This window comes from Pseudophryne corroboree, chromosome 4, assembly GCF_028390025.1.
Source record: "Pseudophryne corroboree isolate aPseCor3 chromosome 4, aPseCor3.hap2, whole genome shotgun sequence".
Taxonomy (NCBI): domain Eukaryota; kingdom Metazoa; phylum Chordata; class Amphibia; order Anura; family Myobatrachidae; genus Pseudophryne; species Pseudophryne corroboree.
Window position 1 is genome coordinate 26725095 of NC_086447.1, and position 18105 is coordinate 26743199.

The 18105-nt window shown below is 32.1% G+C and overlaps 23 non-coding genes across 23 annotated transcripts; all 23 read right to left on the bottom strand.

The window, feature by feature from the left end:
- Positions 1-275: 275 nt before the first annotated feature.
- On the bottom strand, positions 276-348 carry TRNAV-AAC (transfer RNA valine (anticodon AAC)). Its single transcript has one exon. It is a non-coding gene; the product is annotated as a tRNA-Val (tRNA).
- A 426-nt stretch (positions 349-774) lies between these two features.
- Positions 775-847, bottom strand: TRNAV-CAC (transfer RNA valine (anticodon CAC)). The gene has a single exon. It is a non-coding gene; the product is annotated as a tRNA-Val (tRNA).
- A 646-nt stretch (positions 848-1493) lies between these two features.
- TRNAV-CAC (transfer RNA valine (anticodon CAC)) lies at positions 1494-1566 on the bottom strand. The gene has a single exon. It is a non-coding gene; the product is annotated as a tRNA-Val (tRNA).
- Positions 1567-2433: 867 nt separating this feature from the next.
- Positions 2434-2506, bottom strand: TRNAV-AAC (transfer RNA valine (anticodon AAC)). Its single transcript has one exon. It is a non-coding gene; the product is annotated as a tRNA-Val (tRNA).
- A 648-nt stretch (positions 2507-3154) lies between these two features.
- On the bottom strand, positions 3155-3227 carry TRNAV-AAC (transfer RNA valine (anticodon AAC)). Its single transcript has one exon. It is a non-coding gene; the product is annotated as a tRNA-Val (tRNA).
- A 430-nt stretch (positions 3228-3657) lies between these two features.
- TRNAV-CAC (transfer RNA valine (anticodon CAC)) lies at positions 3658-3730 on the bottom strand. The gene has a single exon. It is a non-coding gene; the product is annotated as a tRNA-Val (tRNA).
- A 648-nt stretch (positions 3731-4378) lies between these two features.
- TRNAV-CAC (transfer RNA valine (anticodon CAC)) lies at positions 4379-4451 on the bottom strand. The gene has a single exon. It is a non-coding gene; the product is annotated as a tRNA-Val (tRNA).
- Positions 4452-5318: 867 nt separating this feature from the next.
- TRNAV-AAC (transfer RNA valine (anticodon AAC)) lies at positions 5319-5391 on the bottom strand. The gene has a single exon. It is a non-coding gene; the product is annotated as a tRNA-Val (tRNA).
- Positions 5392-5821: 430 nt separating this feature from the next.
- On the bottom strand, positions 5822-5894 carry TRNAV-CAC (transfer RNA valine (anticodon CAC)). Its single transcript has one exon. It is a non-coding gene; the product is annotated as a tRNA-Val (tRNA).
- An 868-nt stretch (positions 5895-6762) lies between these two features.
- Positions 6763-6835, bottom strand: TRNAV-AAC (transfer RNA valine (anticodon AAC)). The gene has a single exon. It is a non-coding gene; the product is annotated as a tRNA-Val (tRNA).
- A 430-nt stretch (positions 6836-7265) lies between these two features.
- On the bottom strand, positions 7266-7338 carry TRNAV-CAC (transfer RNA valine (anticodon CAC)). The gene has a single exon. It is a non-coding gene; the product is annotated as a tRNA-Val (tRNA).
- Positions 7339-8206: 868 nt separating this feature from the next.
- Positions 8207-8279, bottom strand: TRNAV-AAC (transfer RNA valine (anticodon AAC)). Its single transcript has one exon. It is a non-coding gene; the product is annotated as a tRNA-Val (tRNA).
- Positions 8280-8707: 428 nt separating this feature from the next.
- On the bottom strand, positions 8708-8780 carry TRNAV-CAC (transfer RNA valine (anticodon CAC)). The gene has a single exon. It is a non-coding gene; the product is annotated as a tRNA-Val (tRNA).
- Positions 8781-9647: 867 nt separating this feature from the next.
- TRNAV-AAC (transfer RNA valine (anticodon AAC)) lies at positions 9648-9720 on the bottom strand. The gene has a single exon. It is a non-coding gene; the product is annotated as a tRNA-Val (tRNA).
- Positions 9721-10148: 428 nt separating this feature from the next.
- On the bottom strand, positions 10149-10221 carry TRNAV-CAC (transfer RNA valine (anticodon CAC)). The gene has a single exon. It is a non-coding gene; the product is annotated as a tRNA-Val (tRNA).
- Positions 10222-11811: 1590 nt separating this feature from the next.
- Positions 11812-11884, bottom strand: TRNAV-AAC (transfer RNA valine (anticodon AAC)). The gene has a single exon. It is a non-coding gene; the product is annotated as a tRNA-Val (tRNA).
- A 430-nt stretch (positions 11885-12314) lies between these two features.
- TRNAV-CAC (transfer RNA valine (anticodon CAC)) lies at positions 12315-12387 on the bottom strand. Its single transcript has one exon. It is a non-coding gene; the product is annotated as a tRNA-Val (tRNA).
- Positions 12388-13256: 869 nt separating this feature from the next.
- TRNAV-AAC (transfer RNA valine (anticodon AAC)) lies at positions 13257-13329 on the bottom strand. The gene has a single exon. It is a non-coding gene; the product is annotated as a tRNA-Val (tRNA).
- A 1368-nt stretch (positions 13330-14697) lies between these two features.
- On the bottom strand, positions 14698-14770 carry TRNAV-AAC (transfer RNA valine (anticodon AAC)). Its single transcript has one exon. It is a non-coding gene; the product is annotated as a tRNA-Val (tRNA).
- Positions 14771-15203: 433 nt separating this feature from the next.
- TRNAV-CAC (transfer RNA valine (anticodon CAC)) lies at positions 15204-15276 on the bottom strand. The gene has a single exon. It is a non-coding gene; the product is annotated as a tRNA-Val (tRNA).
- A 649-nt stretch (positions 15277-15925) lies between these two features.
- TRNAV-CAC (transfer RNA valine (anticodon CAC)) lies at positions 15926-15998 on the bottom strand. The gene has a single exon. It is a non-coding gene; the product is annotated as a tRNA-Val (tRNA).
- An 868-nt stretch (positions 15999-16866) lies between these two features.
- Positions 16867-16939, bottom strand: TRNAV-AAC (transfer RNA valine (anticodon AAC)). Its single transcript has one exon. It is a non-coding gene; the product is annotated as a tRNA-Val (tRNA).
- Positions 16940-17369: 430 nt separating this feature from the next.
- On the bottom strand, positions 17370-17442 carry TRNAV-CAC (transfer RNA valine (anticodon CAC)). Its single transcript has one exon. It is a non-coding gene; the product is annotated as a tRNA-Val (tRNA).
- Between the last annotated feature and the right edge of the window lie 663 nt (positions 17443-18105).

Below are 18105 nucleotides of genomic sequence, written 5' to 3' on the forward strand. Positions count from 1 at the left end.
AGTATATATTTATCAAAATATAAATTATTGAATTCAAAGTGTTTAGGTAACAAAATATGTTTCTGCCAATTTCGAACTGGGGACCTTTCACGTGTGAGGCAAACATGAAATCACTACACTACAGATACTACATGAAAAATTTGCGACCATCATCCAATAAAAAATGATCTTTGACATTCAGTATGGCATGCTAAAATATACTTTTTATCTGATTGTATTTTTATTGAGCATTTTACCCAAAAATTCATTGTTTTAAAATTCTAAAGCTAAAAGATTGTTTCTGCCCAGTTTCGAACTGGGGACTTTTCGCGTGTTAGGCGAATGTGATAACCACTACACTACAGAAACTGACTCTCGTGGATCCCATCACTATCTAGTCCGGAAGTACAATGACACATGCTTTTCTTAGAAATATATTTTTTTCTAAACTTTTTTCCTATTTTCTAATAATTTTGACGCTATTTTTCCACTTTGCATTTCAAGAGGACACATTCATTTATTATCAATTCTGATCATTGTATTTAATAAAAATTTTTTTTTTATGTATTTCTGACCAATTTTGAAGGGGGACCTTATGCATATTGGGTAAATGTGAATAACTCTACACTACAGGTACTTCATGAATGCAACACCATCCAATATGCATGGTAGAAGGGAAATTGACTTTTGATATTCTGCAATATGATTTTTGCTTGCTTTTTCATTGAGCAATGCAACAGTAGATAGTTATCAAAATATAAATTATTGAATTCAAAGTGTTTAGGTAACAAAATATGTTTCTGCCCAGTTTTGAACTGGGGATCTTTCGTGTGTGAGGCAAACGTGATAACCACTACACTACAGAAACTACATGGAAACAGCATCTCCCGCCATCCAATAAAAAATGATCTTTGACATACATTATGGCATTCTGAAATAAACTTTTTATATGATTGCATTTTTATTTGGCATTTCAACCAAAAATCCCTTGTTTTAAAATTCTAAAGATAACAGCACATTTCTGCCCAGTTTCGAACTGGGGACCTTTTGTGTTTTAGGCGAATGTGATAACCACTACAATACAGAAACTGACTTTTGAAGATCTCATTACTATCGAGTCGGGAAGTACCATTGGCAAACCGTTTTCTTAGAATTTTTTTTTCTAAACTTTTTTCCTATTTTCTAATAATTTTGACGCTATTTTTCCACTTTGCATTTCAAGAGGATACATTCACTTATTATCAATTCTGATCATTGTATTTACTAAAAAAATATTTTTTAATGTATTTCTGACCAATTTTGAAGGGGGACCTTATGCATATTGGGTAAATGTGAATAACTCTACACTACAGGTACTTCATGAATGCAACACCATCCAATATGCATGGTAGAAGGGAAATTGACTTTTGATATTCTGCAATATGATTTTTGCTTGCTTTTTCATTGAGCAATGCAACAGTAGATAGTTATCAAAATATAAATTATTGAATTCAAAGTGTTTAGGTAACAAAATATATTTCTGCCCAGTTTCGAACTGGGGACCTTTCGCGTGTGAGGCGAACGTGATAACCACTACTCTACAGAAACTACATGGAAACAGTATCTACCGCCATCCAATAAAAAATTATCTTTGACATACATTATGGCATTCTGAAATAAACTTTTTATATGATTGCATTTTTTTTGGCATTTCAACCAAAAATCCCTTGTTTTAAAATTCTAAAGATAACAGCATATTTCTGCCCAGTTTCGAACTGGGGACCTTTTGTGTTTTAGGCGAATGTGATAACCACTACAATACAGAAACTGACTTTTGAAGATCTCATCACTATGGAGTCGGGAAGTACCATTGGCAAACCGTTTTCTTAGAATTTTTTTTTCTAAACTTATTTTTCTATTTTCTAATAATTTCTATGCTATTTTTTCCACTTTGCATTTCAAGAGGACACATTCACTTATTAATAGTTCTGATCATTGTATTTAATAAAAAAATCTATTTTTAATGTATTTCTGACCAATTTTGAAGGGGAACCTTATGCATATTGGCTAAATGTGAATAATACTACACTACAGGTACTTCATGAATGCAACACCATCCAATATGCATGGTAGAAGGGAAATTGACTTTTGATATTCTGCAATATGATTTTTTGCTTGCTTTTTCATTGAGCAATGCAACAGTATATAGTTATCAAAATATAAATTATTGAATTCAAAGTGTTTAGGTAACAAACTATGTTTCTGCCAATTTCGAACTGGGGACCTTTCACGTGTGAGGCAAACATGAAATCACTACACTACAGATACTACATGAAAAATTTGCGACCATCATCCAATAAAAAATGATCTTTGACATTCAGTATGGCATGCTAAAATATACTTTTTATCTGATTGTATTTTTATTGAACATTTCACCCAAAAATTCATTGTTTTAAAATTCTAAAGCTAAAACATTGTTTCTGCCCAGTTTTGAACTGGGGACCTTTCGCGTGTTAGGCGAACGTGATAACCACTACACTACAGAAACTGACTCTTGTGGATCCCATCACTATCTAGTCTGGAAGTACAAATGACACATGCTTTTCTTAGAAATATAATTTTTTCTAAACTTTTTTTCCTATTTTCTAATAATTTTGGCGCTTTTTTTCCACTTTGCATTTCAAGAGGACACATTCACTTATTATCAATTCTGATCATTGTATTTACTAAAAAAATATTTTTTTAATGTATTTCTGACCAATTTTGAAGGGGGACCTTATGCATATTGGGTTAATGTGAATAACTCTACACTACAGGTACTTCATGAATGCAACACCATCCAATATGCATGGTAGAAGGAAAATTGACTTTTGATATTCTGCAATATGATTTTTGCTTGCTTTTTCAATGAGCAATGCAACAGTAGATAGTTATCAAAATATAAATTATTGAATTCAAAGTGTTTAGGTAACAAAATATGTTTCTGCCAATTTCGAACTGGGGACCTTTCACGTGTGAGGCAAACATGAAATCACTACACTACAGATACTACATGAAAAATTTGCGACCATCATCCAATAAAAAATGATCTTTGACATTCAGTATGGCATGCTAAAATAAACTTTTTATCTGATTGTATTTTTATTGAGCATTTTACCCAAAAATTCATTGTTTTAAAATTCTAAAGCTAAAAGATTGTTTCTGCCCAGTTTCGAACTGGGGACCTTTCGCGTGTTAGGCGAATGTGATAACCACTACACTACAGAAACTGACTCTCGTGGATTTCATCACTATCTAGTCTGGAAGTACAAATGACACATGCTTTTCTTAGAAATATAATTTTTTCTAAACTTTTTTCCTATTTTCTAATAATTTTGACGCTATTTTTCCACTTTGCATTTCAAGAGGACACATTCACTTATTATCAATTCTGATCATTGTATTTACTAAAAAAAATCTTTTTTTTATGTATTTCTGACCAATTTTGAAGGGGTACCTTATGCATATTGGGTAAATGTGAATAACTCTACACTACAGGTACTTCATGAATGCAACACCATCCAATATGCATGGTAGAAGGGAAATTGACTTTTGATATTCTGCAATATGATTTTTGCTTGCTTTTTCATTGAGCAATGCAACAGTAGATAGTTATCAAAATATAAATTATTGAATTCAAAGTGTTTAGGTAACAAAACATGTTTCTGCCCAGGTTCGAATTGGGGACCTTTCGCGTGTGAGGCGAACGTGATAACCACTACACTACAGAAACTACATGGAAACAGCATCTCCCGCCATCCAATAAAAAATGATCTTTGACATACATTATGGCATTCTGAAATAAACTTTTTATATGATTGTATTTTTATTTGCATTTCAACCAAAAATCCCTTGTTTTAAAATTCTAAAGATAACAGCATATTTCTGCCCAGTTTCGAACTGGGGACCTTTTGTGTTTTAGGCGAATGTGATAACCACTACAATACAGAAACTGACTTTTGAAGATCTCATCACTATGGAGTCGGGAAGTACCATTGGCAAACCGTTTTCTTAGAATTTGTTTTTCTAAACTTATTTTTCTATTTTCTAATCATTTCTATGCTATTTTTTCCACTTTGCATTTCAAGAGGACACATTCACTTATTAATAGTTCTGATCATTGTATTTAATAAAAAAATCTATTTTTCATGTATTTCTGACCAATTTTGAAGGGGAACCTTATGCATATTGGCTAAATGTGAATAATACTACACTACAGGTACTTCATGAATGCAACACCATCCAATATGCATGGTAGAAGGGAAATTGACTTTTGATATTCTGCAATATGATTTTTGCTTGCTTTTTCATTGAGCAATGCAACAGTAGATAGTTATCAAAATATAAATTATTGAATTCAAAGTGTTTAGGTAACAAAATATGTTTCTGCCCAGTTTTGAACTTGGGATCTTTCGCGTGTGAGGCGAACGTGATAACCACTACACTACAGAAACTACATGGAAACAGCCTCTCCCGCCATCCAATAAAAAATGATCTTTGACATACATTATGGCATTCTGAAATAAACTTTTTATATAATTGCATTTTTATTTGGCATTTCAACCAAAAATCCCTTGTTTTAAAATTCTAAAGAAAACAGCATATTTCTGCCCAGTTTCGAACTGGGGACCTTTTGTGTTTTAGGCGAATGTGATAACCACTACAATACAGAAACTGACTTTTGAAGATCTCATCACTATGGAGTCGGGAAGTACCATTGGCAAACCGTTTTCTTAGAATTTTTTTTTCTAAACTTATTTTTCTATATTCTAATAATTTCTATGCTATTTTTCCACTTTGCATTTCAAGAGGACACATTTACTTATTAATAGTTCTGATCATTGTATTTACTAAAAAAATATTTTTTTAATGTATTTCTGACCAATTTTGAAGGGGGACCTTATGCATATTGGGTAAATGTGAATAACTCTACACTACAGGTACTTCATGAATGCAACACCATCCAATATGCATGGTAGAAGGGAAATTGACTTTTGATATTCTGCAATATGATTTTTTGCTTGCTTTTTCATTGAGCAATGCAACAGTATATAGTTATCAAAATATAAATTATTGAATTCAAAGTGTTTAGGTAACAAAATATGTTTCTGCCAATTTTGAACTGGGGACCTTTCACGTGTGAGGCAAACATGAAATCACTACACTACAGATACTACATGAAAAATTTGCGACCATCATCCAATAAAAAATGATCTTTGACATTCAGTATGGCATGCTAAAATAAACTTTTTATCTGATTGTATTTTTATTGAGCATTTTACCCAAAAATTCATTGTTTTAAAATTCTAAAGCTAAAACATTGTTTCTGCCCAGTTTTGAACTGGGGACCTTTCGCGTGTTAGGCGAACGTGATAACCACTACACTACAGAAACTGACTCTTGTGGCTCCCATCACTATCTAGTCTGGAAGTACAAATGACACATGCTTTTCTTAGAAATATAATTTTTTCTAAACTTTTTTTCCTATTTTCTAATAATTTTGGCGCTTTTTTTCCACTTTGCATTTCAAGAGGACACATTCACTTATAATCAATTCTGATCATTGTATTTACTAAAAAAATATTTTTTTAATGTATTTCTGACCAATTTTGAAGGGGGACCTTATGCATATTGGGTAAATGTGAATAACTCTACACTACAGGTACTTCATGAATGCAACACCATCCAATATGCATGGTAGAAGGGAAATTGACTTTTGATATTCTGCAATATGATTTTTGCTTGCTTTTTCAATGAGCAATGCAACAGTAGATAGTTATCAAAATATAAATTATTGAATTCAAAGTGTTCAGGTAACAAAATATGTTTCTGCCCAGTTTTGAACTGAGGACCTTTCGCGTGTGAGGCGAACGTGATAACCACTACACTACAGAAACTACATGGAAATAGCATCTCCCGCCATCCAATAAAAAATGATCTTTGACATACATTATGGCATTCTGAAATAAACTTTTTATATGATTGCATTTTTATTTGGCATTTCAACCAAAAATCCCTTGTTTTAAAATTCTAAAGATAACAGCACATTTCTGCCCAGTTTCGAACTGGGGACCTTTTGTGTTTTAGGCGAATGTGATAACCACTACAATACAGAAACTGACTTTTGAAGATCTCATCACTATGGAGTCGGGAAGTACCATTGGCAAACCGTTTTCTTAGAATTTTTTTTTTCTAAACTTATTTTTCTATATTCTAATAATTTCTATGCTATTTTTCCACTTTGCATTTCAAGAGGACACATTTACTTATTAATAGTTCTGATCATTGTATTTACTAAAAAAATATTTTTTTAATGTATTTCTGACCAATTTTGAAGGGGGACCTTATGCATATTGGGTAAATGTGAATAACTCTACACTACAGGTACTTCATGAATGCAACACCATCCAATATGCATGGTAGAAGGGAAATTGACTTTTGATATTCTGCAATATGATTTTTTGCTTGCTTTTTCATTGAGCAATGCAACAGTATATAGTTATCAAAATATAAATTATTGAATTCAAAGTGTTTAGGTAACAAAATATGTTTCTGCCAATTTTGAACTGGGGACCTTTCACGTGTGAGGCAAACATGAAATCACTACACTACAGATACTACATGAAAAATTTGCGACCATCATCCAATAAAAAATGATCTTTGACATTCAGTATGGCATGCTAAAATAAACTTTTTATCTGATTGTATTTTTATTGAGCATTTTACCCAAAAATTCATTGTTTTAAAATTCTAAAGCTAAAACATTGTTTCTGCCCAGTTTTGAACTGGGGACCTTTCGCGTGTTAGGCGAACGTGATAACCACTACACTACAGAAACTGACTCTTGTGGCTCCCATCACTATCTAGTCTGGAAGTACAAATGACACATGCTTTTCTTAGAAATATAATTTTTTCTAAACTTTTTTTCCTATTTTCTAATAATTTTGGCGCTTTTTTTCCACTTTGCATTTCAAGAGGACACATTCACTTATAATCAATTCTGATCATTGTATTTACTAAAAAAATATTTTTTTAATGTATTTCTGACCAATTTTGAAGGGGGACCTTATGCATATTGGGTAAATGTGAATAACTCTACACTACAGGTACTTCATGAATGCAACACCATCCAATATGCATGGTAGAAGGGAAATTGACTTTTGATATTCTGCAATATGATTTTTGCTTGCTTTTTCAATGAGCAATGCAACAGTAGATAGTTATCAAAATATAAATTATTGAATTCAAAGTGTTCAGGTAACAAAATATGTTTCTGCCCAGTTTTGAACTGAGGACCTTTCGCGTGTGAGGCGAACGTGATAACCACTACACTACAGAAACTACATGGAAATAGCATCTCCCGCCATCCAATAAAAAATGATCTTTGACATACATTATGGCATTCTGAAATAAACTTTTTATATGATTGCATTTTTATTTGGCATTTCAACCAAAAATCCCTTGTTTTAAAATTCTAAAGATAACAGCACATTTCTGCCCAGTTTCGAACTGGGGACCTTTTGTGTTTTAGGCGAATGTGATAACCACTACAATACAGAAACTGACTTTTGAAGATCTCATCACTATGGAGTCGGGAAGTACCATTGGCAAACCGTTTTCTTAGAATTTTTTTTTTCTAAACTTATTTTTCTATATTCTAATAATTTCTATGCTATTTTTCCACTTTGCATTTCAAGAGGACACATTTACTTATTAATAGTTCTGATCATTGTATTTACTAAAAAAATATTTTTTTAATGTATTTCTGACCAATTTTGAAGGGGGACCTTATGCATATTGGGTAAATGTGAATAACTCTACACTACAGGTACTTCATGAATGCAACACCATCCAATATGCATGGTAGAAGGGAAATTGACTTTTGATATTCTGCAATATGATTTTTTGCTTGCTTTTTCATTGAGCAATGCAACAGTATATAGTTATCAAAATATAAATTATTGAATTCAAAGTGTTTAGGTAACAAAATATGTTTCTGCCAATTTCGAACTGGGGACCTTTCACGTGTGAGGCAAACATGAAATCACTACACTACAGATACTACATGAAAAATTTGCGACCATCATCCAATAAAAAATGATCTTTGACATTCAGTATGGCATGCTAAAATAAACTTTTTATCTGATTGTATTTTTATTGAGCATTTTACCCAAAAATTCATTGTTTTAAAATTCTAAAGCTAAAAGATTGTTTCTGCCCAGCTTCGAACTGGGGACCTTTCGCGTGTTAGGCGAATGTGATAACCACTACACTACAGAAACTGACTCTCGTGGATCCCATCACTATCTAGTCTGGAAGTACAAATGACACATGCTTTTCTTAGAAATATAATTTTTTCTAAACTTTTTTCCTATTTTCTAATAATTTTGACGCTATTTTTCCACTTTGCATTTCAAGAGGACACATTCACTTATTATCAATTCTGATCATTGTATTTACTAAAAAAATATTTTTTAATGTATTTCTGACCAATTTTGAAGGGGGACCTTATGCATATTGGGTAAATGTGAATAACTCTACACTACAGGTACTTCATGAATGCAACACCATCCAATATGCATGGTAGAAGGGAAATTGACTTTTGATATTCTGCAATATGATTTTTGCTTGCTTTTTCATTGAGCAATGCAACAGTAGATAGTTATCAAAATATAAATTATTGAATTCAAAGTGTTTAGGTAACAAAATATATTTCTGCCCAGGTTCGAAATGGGGACCTTTCGCGTGTGAGGCGAACGTGATAACCACTACTCTACAGAAACTACATGGAAACAGCATCTACCGCCATCCAATAAAAAATTATCTTTGACATACATTATGGCATTCTGAAATAAACTTTTTATATGATTGCATTTTTTTTGGCATTTCAACCAAAAATCCCTTGTTTTAAAATTCTAAAGATAACAGCATATTTCTGCCCAGTTTCGAACTGGGGACCTTTTGTGTTTTAGGCGAATGTGATAACCACTACAATACAGAAACTGACTTTTGAAGATCTCATCACTATGGAGTCGGGAAGTACCATTGGCAAACCGTTTTCTTAGAATTTTTTTTTCTAAACTTATTTTTCTATTTTCTAATAATTTCTATGCTATTTTTTCCACTTTGTATTTCAAGAGGACACATTCACTTATTAATAGTTCTGATCATTGTATTTAATAAAAAAATCTATTTTTAATGTATTTCTGACCAATTTTGAAGGGGAACCTTATGCATATTGGCTAAATGTGAATAATACTACACTACAGGTACTTCATGAATGCAACACCATCCAATATGCATGGTAGAAGGGAAATTGACTTTTGATATTCTGCAATATGATTTTTTGCTTGCTTTTTCATTGAGCAATGCAACAGTATATATTTATCAAAATATAAATTATTGAATTCAAAGCGTTTAGGTAACAAAATATGTTTTTGCCAATTTCGAACTGGGGACCTTTCACGTGTGAGGCAAACATGAAATCACTACACTACAGATACTACATGAAAAAATTGCGACCATCATCCAATAAAAAATGATCTTTGACATTCAGTATGGCATGCTAAAATAAACTTTTTATCTGATTGTATTTTTATTGAGCATTTTACCCAAAAATTCATTGTTTTAAAATTCTAAAGCTAAAAGATTGTTTCTGCCCAGTTTCGAACTGGGGACCTTTCGCGTGTTAGGCGAATGTGATAACCACTACACTACAGAAACTGACTCTCGTGGATCCCATCACTATCTAGTCTGGAAGTACAAATGACACATGCTTTTCTTAGAAATATAATTTTTTCTAAACTTTTTTCCTATTTTCTAATAATTTTGACGCTATTTTTCCACTTTGCATTTCAAGAGGACACATTCACTTATTATCAATTCTGATCATTGTATTTACTAAAAAAATATTTTTTAATGTATTTCTGACCAATTTTGAAGGGGGACCTTATGCATATTGGGTAAATGTGAATAACTCTACACTACAGGTACTTCATGAATGCAACACCATCCAATATGCATGGTAGAAGGGAAATTGACTTTTGATATTCTGCAATATGATTTTTGCTTGCTTTTTCATTGAGCAATGCAACAGTAGATAGTTATCAAAATATAAATTATTGAATTCAAAGTGTTTAGGTAACAAAACATGTTTCTGCCCAGGTTCGAACTGGGGACCTTTCGCGTGTGAGGCGAACGTGATAACCACTACACTACAGAAACTACATGGAAACAGCATCTCCCGCCATCCAATAAAAAATGATCTTTGACATACATTATGGCATTCTGAAATAAACTTTTTATATGATTGTATTTTTATTTGCATTTCAACCAAAAATCCCTTGTTTTAAAATTCTAAAGATAACAGCATATTTCTGCCCAGTTTCGAACTGGGGACCTTTTGTGTTTTAGGCGAATGTGATAACCACTACAATACAGAAACTGACTTTTGAAGATCTCATCACTATGGAGTCGGGAAGTACCATTGGCAAACCGTTTTCTTAGAATTTGTTTTTCTAAACTTATTTTTCTATTTTCTAATCATTTCTATGCTATTTTTTCCACTTTGCATTTCAAGAGGACACATTCACTTATTAATAGTTCTGATCATTGTATTTAATAAAAAAATCTATTTTTCATGTATTTCTGACCAATTTTGAAGGGGAACCTTATGCATATTGGCTAAATGTGAATAATACTACACTACAGGTACTTCATGAATGCAACACCATCCAATATGCATGGTAGAAGGGAAATTGACTTTTGATATTCTGCAATATGATTTTTGCTTGCTTTTTCATTGAGCAATGCAACAGTAGATAGTTATCAAAATATAAATTATTGAATTCAAAGTGTTTAGGTAACAAAATATGTTACTGCCCAGTTTTGAACTTGGGATCTTTCGCGTGTGAGGCAAACGTGATAACCACTACACTACAGAAACTACATGGAAACAGTGTCTCCCGCCATCCAATAAAAAATGATCTTTGACATACATTATGGCATTCTGAAATAAACTTTTTATATAATTGCATTTTTATTTGGCATTTCAACCAAAAATCCCTTGTTTTAAAATTCTAAAGAAAACAGCATATTTCTGCCCAGTTTCGAACTGGGGACCTTTTGTGTTTTAGGCGAATGTGATAACCACTACAATACAGAAACTGACTTTTGAAGATCTCATCACTATGGAGTCGGGAAGTACCATTGGCAAACCGTTTTCTTAGAATTTTTTTTTTTCTAAACTTATTTTTCTATATTCTAATAATTTCTATGCTATTTTTCCACTTTGCATTTCAAGAGGACACATTTACTTATTAATAGTTCTGATCATTGTATTTACTAAAAAAATATTTTTTTAATGTATTTCTGACCAATTTTGAAGGGGGACCTTATGCATATTGGGTAAATGTGAATAACTCTACACTACAGGTACTTCATGAATGCAACACCATCCAATATGCATGGTAGAAGGGAAATTGACTTTTGATATTCTGCAATATGATTTTTTGCTTGCTTTTTCATTGAGCAATGCAACAGTATATAGTTATCAAAATATAAATTATTGAATTCAAAGTGTTTAGGTAACAAAATATGTTTCTGCCAATTTCGAACTGGGGACCTTTCACGTGTGAGGCAAACATGAAATCACTACACTACAGATACTACATGAAAAATTTGCGACTATCATCCAATAAAAAATGATCTTTGACATTCAGTATGGCATGCTAAAATAAACTTTTTATCTGATTGTATTTTTATTGAGCATTTTACCCAAAAATTCATTGTTTTAAAATTCTAAAGCTAAAACATTGTTTCTGCCCAGTTTTGAACTGGGGACCTTTCGCGTGTTAGGCGAACGTGATAACCACTACACTACAGAAACTGACTCTTGTGGATCCCATCACTATCTAGTCTGGAAGTACAAATGACACATGCTTTTCTTAGAAATATAATTTTTTCTAAACTTTTTTTCCTATTTTCTAATAATTTTGGCGCTTTTTTTCCACTTTGCATTTCAAGAGGACACATTCACTTATTATCAATTCTGATCATTGTATTTACTAAAAAAATATTTTTTTAATGTATTTCTGACCAATTTTGAAGGGGGACCTTATGCATATTGGGTAAATGTGAATAACTCTACACTACAGGTACTTCATGAATGCAACACCATCCAATATGCATGGTAGAAGGGAAATTGACTTTTGATATTCTGCAATATGATTTTTGCTTGCTTTTTCAATGAGCAATGCAACAGTAGATAGTTATCAAAATATAAATTATTGAATTCAAAGTGTTTAGGTAACAAAATATGTTTCTGCCCAGTTTTGAACTGAGGACTTTTCGCGTGTGAGGCGAACGTGATAACCACTACACTACAGAAACTACATGGAAACAGCATCTCCCGCCATCCAATAAAAAATGATCTTTGACATACATTATGGCATTCTGAAATAAACTTTTTAAATGATTGCATTTTTATTTGGCATTTCAACCAAAAATCCCTTGTTTTAAAATTCTAAAGATAACAGCACATTTCTGCCCAGTTTCGAACTGGGGACCTTTTGTGTTTTAGGTGAATGTGATAACCACTACAATACAGAAACTGACTTTTGAAGATCTCATCACTATGGAGTCGGGAAGTACCATTGGCAAACCGTTTTCTTAGAATTTTTTTTTTCTAAACTTATTTTTCTATATTCTAATAATTTCTATGCTATTTTTCCACTTTGCATTTCAAGAGGACACATTTACTTATTAATAGTTCTGATCATTGTATTTACTAAAAAAATATTTTTTTAATGTATTTCTGACCAATTTTGAAGGGGGACCTTATGCATATTGGGTAAATGTGAATAACTCTACACTACAGGTACTTCATGAATGCAACACCATCCAATATGCATGGTAGAAGGGAAATTGACTTTTGATATTCTGCAATATGATTTTTTTGCTTGCTTTTTCATTGAGCAATGCTACAGTATATATTTATCAAAATATAAATTATTGACTTCAAAGTGTTTAGGTAACAAAATATGTTTCTGCCAATTTCGAACTGGGGACCTTTCACGTGTGAGGCAAACATGAAATCACTACACTACAGATACTACATGAAAAATTTGCGACCATCATCCAATAAAAAATGATCTTTGACATTCAGTATGGCATGCTAAAATAAACTTTTTATCTGATTGTATTTTTATTGAGCATTTTACCCAAAAATTCATTGTTTTAAAATTCTAAAGCTAAAAGATTGTTTCTGCCCAGCTTCGAACTGGGGACCTTTCGCGTGTTAGGCGAATGTGATAACCACTACACTACAGAAACTGACTCTCGTGGATCCCATCACTATCTAGTCTGGAAGTACAAATGACACATGCTTTTCTTAGAAATATAATTTTTTCTAAACTTTTTTCCTATTTTCTAATAATTTTGACGCTATTTTTCCACTTTGCATTTCAAGAGGACACATTCACTTATTATCAATTCTGATCATTGTATTTACTAAAAAAATATTTTTTAATGTATTTCTGACCAATTTTGAAGGGGGACCTTATGCATATTGGGTAAATGTGAATAACTCTACACTACAGGTACTTCATGAATGCAACACCATCCAATATGCATGGTAGAAGGGAAATTGACTTTTGATATTCTGCAATATGATTTTTGCTTGCTTTTTCATTGAGCAATGCAACAGTAGATAGTTATCAAAATATAAATTATTTAATTCAAAGTGTTTAGGTAACAAAATATATTTCTGCCCAGTTTCGAAATGGGGACCTTTCGCGTGTGAGGCGAACGTGATAACCACTACTCTACAGAAACTACATGGAAACAGCATCTACCGCCATCCAATAAAAAATTATCTTTGACATACATTATGGCATTCTAAAATAAACTTTTTATATGATTGCATTTTTTTTGGCATTTCAACCAAAAATCCCTTGTTTTAAAATTCTAAAGATAACAGCATATTTCTGCCCAGTTTCGAACTGGGGACCTTTTGTGTTTTAGGCGAATGTGATAACCACTACAATACAGAAACTGACTTTTGAAGATCTCATCACTATGGAGTCGGGAAGTACCATTGGCAAACCGTTTTCTTAGAATTTTTTTTTCTAAACTTATTTTTCTATTTTCTAATAATTTCTATGCTATTTTTTCCACTTTGCATTTCAAGAGGACACATTCACTTATTAATAGTTCTGATCATTGTATTTAATAAAAAAATCTATTTTTAATGTATTTCTGACCAATTTTGAAGGGGAACCTTATGCATATTGGCTAAATGTGAATAATACTACACTACAGGTACTTCATGAATGCAACACCATCCAATATGCATGGTAGAAGGGAAATTGACTTTTGATATTCTGCAATATGATTTTTTGCTTGCTTTTTCATTGAGCAATGCAACAGTATATAGTTATCAAAATATAAATTATTGAATTCAAAGTGTTTAGGTAACAAACTATGTTTCTGCCAATTTCGAACTGGGTACCTTTCACGTGTGAGGCAAACATGAAATCACTACACTACAGATACTACATGAAAAATTTGCGACCATCATCCAATAAAAAATGATCTTTGACATTCAGTATGGCATGCTAAAATATACTTTTTATCTGATTGTATTTTTATTGAACATTTCACCCAAAAATTCATTGTTTTAAAATTCTAAAGCTAAAAGACTGTTTCTGCCCAGTTTCGAACTGGGGACCTTTTGCATGTTAAGCGAACGTGATAACCACTACACTACAGAAACTGACTCTCGTGTATCACATCCCTATCTATTCTGGAAGTACAAATGACACATGCTTTTCTTAGAAATATAATTTTTTCTAAACTTTTTTTTCCTATTTTCTAATAATTTTGACGCTATTTTTCCACTTTGCATTTCAAGAGGACACATTCACTTATTATCAATTCTGATCATTGTATTTACTAAAAAAAAATCTTTTTTTTATGTATTTCTGACCAATTTTGAAGGGGGACCTTATGCATATTGGGTAAATGTGAATAACTCTACACTACAGGTACTTCATGAATGCAACACCATCCAATATGCATGGTAGAAGGGAAATTGACTTTTGATATTCTGCAATATGATTTTTGCTTGCTTTTTCATTGAGCAATGCAACAGTAGATAGTTATCAAAATATAAATTATTGAATTCAAAGTGTTTAGGTAACAAAACATGTTTCTGCCCAGGTTCGAACTGGGGACCTTTCGCGTGTGAGGCGAACGTGATAACCACTACACTACAGAAACTACATGGAAACAGCATCTCCCGCCATCAAATAAAAAATGATCTTTGACATACATTATGGCATTCTGAAATAAACTTTTTATATGATTGTATTTTTATTTGCATTTCAACCAAAAATCCCTTGTTTTAAAATTCTAAAGATAACAGCATATTTCTGCCCAGTTTAGAACTGGGGACCTTTTGTGTTTTAGGCGAATGTGATAACCACTACAATACAGAAATTGACTTTTGAAGATCTCATCACTATGGAGTCGGGAAGTACCATTTGACAAACCGTTTTCTTAGAATTTGTTTTTCTAAACTTATTTTTCTATTTTCTAATCATTTCTATGCTATTTTTTCCACTTTGCATTTCAAGAGGACACATTCACTTATTAATAGTTCTGATCATTGTATTTAATAAAAAAATCTATTTTTCATGTATTTCTGACCAATTTTGAAGGGGAACCTTATGCATATTGGCTAAATGTGAATAATACTACACTACAGGTACTTCATGAATGCAACACCATCCAATATGCATGGTAGAAGGGAAATTGACTTTTGATATTCTGCAATATGATTTTTGCTTGCTTTTTCATTGAGCAATGCAACAGTAGATAGTTATCAAAATATAAATTATTGAATTCAAAGTGTTTAGGTAACAAAATATGTTTCTGCCCAGTTTTGAACTTGGGATCTTTCGCGTGTGAGGCGAACGTGATAACCACTACACTACAGAAACTACATGGAAACAGCATCTCCCGCCATCCAATAAAAAATGATCTTTGACATACATTATGGCATTCTGAAATAAACTTTTTATATAATTGCATTTTTATTTGGCATTTCAACCAAAAATCCCTTGTTTTAAAATTCTAAAGAAAACAGCATATTTCTGCCCAGTTTCGAACTGGGGACCTTTTGTGTTTTAGGCGAATGTGATAACCACTACAATACAGAAACTGACTTTTGAAGATCTCATCACTATGGAGTCGGGAAGTACCATTGGCAAACCGTTTTCTTAGAATTTTTTTTTTCTAAACTTATTTTTCTATATTCTAATAATTTCTATGCTATTTTTCCACTTTGCATTTCAAGAGGACACATTTACTTATTAATAGTTCTGATCATTGTATTTACTAAAAAAATATTTTTTTAATGTATTTCTGACCAATTTTGAAGGGGGACCTTATGCATATTGGGTAAATGTGAATAACTCTACACTACAGGTACTTCATGAATGCAACACCATCCAATATGCATGGTAGAAGGGAAATTGACTTTTGATATTCTGCAATATGATTTTTTGCTTGCTTTTTCATTGAGCAATGCAAAAGTATATAGTTATCAAAATATAAATTATTGAATTCAAAGTGTTTAGGTAACAAAATATGTTTCTGCCAATTTCGAACTGGGGACCTTTCACGTGTGAGGCAAACATGAAATCACTACACTACAGATACTACATGAAAAATTTGCGACCATCATCCAAAAAAAAATGATCTTTGACATTCAGTATGGCATGCTAAAATAAACTTTTTATCTGATTGTATTTTTATTGAGCATTTTACCCAAAAATTCATTGTTTTAAAATTCTAAAGCTAAAACATTGTTTCTGCCCAGTTTTGAACTGGGGACCTTTCGCGTGTTAGGCGAACGTGATAACCACTACACTACAGAAACTGACTCTTGTGGATCCCATCACTATCTAGTCTGGAAGTACAAATGACACATGCTTTTCTTAGAAATATAATTTTTTCTAAACTTTTTTTCCTATTTTCTAATAATTTTGGCGCTTTTTTTCCACTTTGCATTTCAAGAGGACACATTCACTTATTATCAATTCTGATCATTGTATTTACTAAAAAAATATTTTTTTAATGTATTTCTGACCAATTTTGAAGGGGGACCTTATGCATATTGGGTAAATGTGAATAACTCTACACTACAGGTACTTCATGAATGCAACACCATCCAATATGCATGGTAGAAGGGAAATTGACTTTTGATATTCTGCAATATGATTTTTGCTTGCTTTTTCAATGAGCAATGCAACAGTAGATAGTTATCAAAATATACATTATTGAATTCAAAGTGTTTAGGTAACAAAATATGTTTCTGCCCAGTTTTGAACTGAGGACCTTTCGCGTGTGAGGCAAACGTGATAACCACTACACTACAGAAACTACATGGAAACAGCATCTCCCGCTATCCAATAAAAAATGATCTTTGACATACATTATGGCATTCTGAAATAAACTTTTTATATGATTGCATTTTTATTTGGCATTTCAACCAAAAATCCCTTGTTTTAAAATTCTAAAGATAACAGCACATTTCTGCCCAGTTTCGAACTGGGGACCTTTTGTGTTTTAGGCGAATGTGATAACCACTACAATACAGAAACTGACTTTTGAAGATCTCATCACTATGGAGTCGGGAAGTACCATTGGCAAACCGTTTTCATAGAATTTTTTTTTCTAAACTTATTTTTCTATTTTCTAATAATTTCTATGCTATTTTTTCCACTTTGCATTTCAAGAGGACACATTCACTTATTAATAGTTCTGATCATTGTATTTAATAAAAAAATCTATTTTTAATGTATTTCTGACCAATTTTGAAGGGGAACCTTATGCATATTGGCTAAATGTGAATAATACTACACTACAGGTACTTCATGAATGCAACACCATCCAATATGCATGGTAGAAGGGAAATTGACTTTTGATATTCTGCAATATGATTTTTTGCTTGCTTTTTCATTGAGCAATGCAACAGTATATATTTATCAAAATATAAATTATTGAATTCAAAGTGTTTAGGTAACAAAATATGTTTCTGCCAAT